Source organism: Sciurus carolinensis, chromosome 7, assembly GCF_902686445.1.
Source record: "Sciurus carolinensis chromosome 7, mSciCar1.2, whole genome shotgun sequence".
In the NCBI taxonomy this organism is placed as follows: domain Eukaryota; kingdom Metazoa; phylum Chordata; class Mammalia; order Rodentia; family Sciuridae; genus Sciurus; species Sciurus carolinensis.
In genome coordinates this window covers 122,191,355-122,196,394 of record NC_062219.1, presented here as the reverse complement: position 1 = coordinate 122,196,394, position 5,040 = coordinate 122,191,355, and the positions used below count along the sequence as shown (strand labels likewise).

The 5,040-nt window shown below is 34.4% G+C and overlaps 1 pseudogene; it reads right to left on the bottom strand.

The window, feature by feature from the left end:
• Positions 1 to 1,059: 1,059 nt before the first annotated feature.
• On the bottom strand, positions 1,060 to 1,880 carry LOC124989743 (ribosome production factor 2 homolog; annotated as a pseudogene).
• Positions 1,881 to 5,040: the final 3,160 nt, after the last annotated feature.

The following is a 5,040-nucleotide window of genomic DNA, read 5'->3' as shown; positions in this document are numbered from 1 at the left end:
TGACTTAGGAGGCTGAGCCAGGAGTATCTAACACTCAAAGCCAGCCTCAGCAACTGAGCAAGATGCTGTCTCAATATAAAACATTAAAAAAGGCCGGGGATATAGCTCAGTGGTAAAGCATATTTGCATTCAATTCCCAATACAGACACACACACACACACACACACACACACACACACACACACAGAGTGACTATCACTTCCATCTCTAATAGCATTCTAGAGTTAACATTTCTGGTTTTTTTCTTCTTTTTTTTTCTGTATGGGAATTGAACACGGCACTTCATACATGCTATAAGCACCCTATCACTAAGCTACATCCCCAGTCCTCTACTTGTTTTAAGTCAAAACATTAATTTTGGGATGCTGGGATTCAAACTTAGGGCCTTGCACATATTACACAAGTGCCCTACAACTGAGCTACACTCCCAGTCCCACAATCATGTTAAATAATTAATTACATTGTAATGTGTCAATGATCAGGTAATGGACATCCCTCTCAAAGATCTATATTTTAAAATTTTAAGTGAATTTCAGACAAAAATTACAGAAAAGTAAAAAATAAAAATCATGGAGATGAGGGTTGACTGTCCAGGTATCTCATACGGAGAATGTATATGTATGACTCCTTTGATTCCTTTCTACTTTCCATGGCTTTCTCCCTTTATCCAATACCCAACCTAGAAACTTGTTAAAACCACCATTTTTTGGTGGATATCCCTTCTCCCTCATTCACCCATTGAGAGAGAAGTTTTGGGAGTCTGGGGATATCATGTCAGAGAGAAAACAGTACACCAGAATTTAACACTACAAGTAAAAGGTTTACTTTATATTACTGTTCATAATAATATATAGTAAGTTATCATGTTATAAAAATATATGATAAAATCTTTTGTGTGTATGGTGCTAGGAATTGAACCTCCTGCATGCTAGGCAAGTACTCTACCACTGAGCTGCATCCCCAGCCCTATGATAAAATCTTGTAAGAAACTCTATGAACTGAAGCTTGACAACTCCTTTAAGAGACCAGAATAAAACTGCAGGGGCTGGCTAAGTTTCACTAATTTCTTTTCATTTTCTTTGATTTTTTCTCCTGATCTTCAGTTATCCTTTCTGCAGGTTGCTTTTTCAACCCTTTCATTTTCCTAATTTGTAGTTTGCTTAGGTCTTGTTTCTGCATATGAATCCTTCCATAAGTTGTACCAAAAGTATCATGGGAGATATTTTTCTTCTTCTTTGGCTGGAGGGCTTTTGGCATTTTCATAGATAATTTATAAAGGTCATCTGATGCCAGGTGTGTCCTCCTCACAACCAGATCCAATGAAGGTCCCATCTCTTCCAATTCAATCCGTGGTGTTCTGCAACCAGATTTCTTCAAGAGCAACTTATAGCTTCGAAAGTAAATCTTTCCATTCAATGCAGTGAAATGCAGAACATACTCTAATCCAGCCAGGCGAATATTTGATACCGTGGGACCTCTGAAAAAGTCTTAATATCTTTGAGAGACACAAACTTCTCAATACCTAATTCATTCATATCCAGCACATGGTAATCATACATGCGACCTATTACTAGATTATTTGGCCGCTTCTTGTTATGGGAGCCAAACATGAATAAAGAACAATCTGACTTCTTTGAAAAGAATTCCAGTGATGTCTGATCCTCAAATGGTCTTGTAATATTTTTCTTTTTATATAGAATGCCATACGATTTTTTCAGTGCATACACATCTTTAAGTACTTGTGTCACTGTTGTATTTGCATTTCCCCCTTTAATCAGCATGGCATTTTTAATATTTTCACTGAGCTTCGGTTCTCTCTTCTCAAGGAATCTCTTGGCCCTTTTTGTTTTGGGTTTTATAACTCGATCCAAGGTGTCCATGGCTACCGCAGCCCCAAACTGGTCAAAGATGGAAACCCTCAGTTTTTGAATTTTTAATTTGGTTTATTTATTCCTTCATTTTGAGGATTTCTCATTGATTCATCTTCAGGATCTCTATCTCCTTGTTGAAACGATCTTTTGCTTGTTGTATTTTCTCTCTGATTTCATTTATTACATTATCTTAAGTTTAACAATGAATTTTCTGAATTCTATCTCTGACAATGTGTCCCCTGTGTTTTTAATGGAGTCTACTGTTAAGGTGGTTTGGGTTATTTGGGATGGTTTGTTCCCTTGCTTTTTCATATTGTTTGTATGTCTACCTATCTATCTGGATGGATCTGATGCTGTAGAGTTTCTACCTTGTCCCTTTATGTTGGTGTGTGTGGGGGGGTTCAATGATAGCAATAAGATATGCATACAATTTATAGCAGTAAATTAGGTTCTTATTCCTATTTTGGTATCTAGGTGTTAATTGGTACAATATGTAGGGATAATTGGATCACAATCTCTATCAGTAAAAACAGTACATAATTATGTCTGTATTATGTCTGGCTTAAAAGAAGTTACAGAACTAATAAATAAAATTCATAATTTAGACTTAACAGACATATATAGAATATTTTATCCATCAATGAGCGAATGCACTTTCTTCTCAGCAGCACATGAATCCTTCTCCTTAGGCCACCAAGCAAATACAAAAAAAGTTAGAGATAATACCTTGCATTCTATCAGATTGTAATGGAATGAAATTAAAAATCAATGATAAAACAAAAAAATAGGAGCTACTGTAACACCTGGAGACTAATAATACACCTTGAATGACAATGGATACAAGAAGAAATCAAGGATGAAATAAAAAAATACTTAAAGGTAAATGAGTATCATGACACAACTGATCAAAATCTCTGGGACACTATGAAGGCAGTTCTAAGAGGAAAGTTCATTGCACCAAGTGCATTCTTTAAAAGAATAGAAAGTCACCAAATGAATAACCTAACATTACATCTTGAAGCTCTAGAAAAAGAACAAAGCAACACTAAAAACAGTAGAAGACAGGAAATAATTAAAATCAGAGTCAAAATCAGTGAAACTGAAACAAACAAAAATTCAAAAATTAGACAAAACAAAAAGTTGTTTTTTTGAAAAAAATAAGTAAAATCAATAAACCTTTGACTAAGCTAATGAAGAAAAAGAGAAAATTCAAATCACTAAAATTCATGATGAAAAAGGAAATATTATCATGTATATTATTGAAATACAGATGATAATCAGAAACTACTTTGAAAATCTATACTCCAATAAAATAGCGAGTCATGATGACATTTGATTTCTAAGGACATATGACCTACCCAGGTTGAACCAGGAAGACATAGAAAATTTAAACAGATCAGTTTTAAGCAGTGAAATTGAGAATGCTATCAATTGCCTACCTACAAAAAAGCCCAGGACCAGATGGAGTCTCAGTCGAGTTCTGTGAGACCATCATAGAAGAACTTACACCAGTCCTTCTCAAATAATTCCATGGGAATCCTTTAAAACTCATTATATGGAACTAGTATCACTTTGACACCAAAACCAGACAAGGACACTTCAAGGAAAGAAAACTTCAAACAAATATTCCTGATGAATATAGATGCAAAAATTCTTAATAAAATACTGAAGGATAGGAAAGATAGTGGAATGAGACAGACATCATTACCTTATGTCCATGTGTGATTACATGAATGGTATGAATCTACATCATGTACAACCATAGAAATGAAAAGCTGTACCCCATTTGTGTACAAGGAATCAAAATGCAGTCTGTCAAAATAAAAATAAAATAAAAAATACTGGAAAACCACATACAAAAACATAAAACATATTAAAAAGATAGTGCACCATGATCAAGTGGGTTTCATCCCAGGGATGCGAGTTTGGTTCAGCATATGGAAATCAATAAATGTAATTCATCACATCAATATAATTCATCAACTTAAAGACAAGAAATATATGACTATTCTCAATAGATGCAAAAAAGCATTTGACAAAATTCAGCATCCATGTTCAAAACACTATAAAAACTAGGGAATAGTAGGAACATACCTCAACATTGTAAAAGCTATATATGCTAAACCCAAGGCCAACATCATTCTAAATGGAGAAAGATTGGAGCACTCCCTTTAAAAGCTGGGATGCCCTCTTTCACCACTTCTGTTTAACATAGTTCTTGAAACTAGCCAGAGCAATTTGACAAAAGAAAGAAATTAAAGGGATACAAATAGGAAAAATAGAGCTCAAACTATCCCTATTTACCAATGACATGATTCTGTATTTAGAAGACCCCAAAAAATCCACCATAAACCTCCTCAAACTCATGAACAAATTCAGCAAAGTAGCAGTATATAAAACTAACTTGCATAAATCAATTGCATTCCTATACATCAATGATTAATTAGTTGAAAGAGAAATTAGGAAAATTATTCCATTCACAATAGCTTCAAAAAATATTTGGGATTCAATCTAATAAAAGAGGTGAAAGACTTCTGCAATGAAAACTACAGAACACTAAAGAAAGAAATTGAAGAACTTATCAGATGGACATATTTCCCATGTTCTTGGATAGGCAGAATTAGTAGTGTCAAAACAGTCATACTACCAAAACGCCATACAGATGTAATGCAATTCCCATTAAAATTCCAGTGACATTCTTCATAGAAATAGAGAAAACAGTCATGAAATTCATATGGGAAAATAAGAGGCCCATTATAGCCAAAGAATCCTCAGTGAGAAAAGTAAATTAGGAGACATCACAATACCAGACTTTAAATTATTCTACAGAGCTAGAGTAACAAAAGCAGCATGGTATTGACACAAAAATAGAACTGAAGACCAATGGGACAGAATAGAAGACACAGAGACAAACCCACATAAATATAGTTACCTCATACTAGACAAAGACCCCATAAACACATTGGAGAAAAGAGCCTCTTCAACAAAATTGTGCTGGGAAAACTGGAAATCCATATGTAGTAGATTGAAATTGAATCCATATATTTTACCCTGCACAAAACTCAAAGTAGACCCAACTTTCCATCATATTGGCTCAGGAAAAGTCTTCCTCATTAAGACTCTTTTTTTTTTTTTTTTTTTTTTTTTGGCGATGCTGGGGATCAAACCC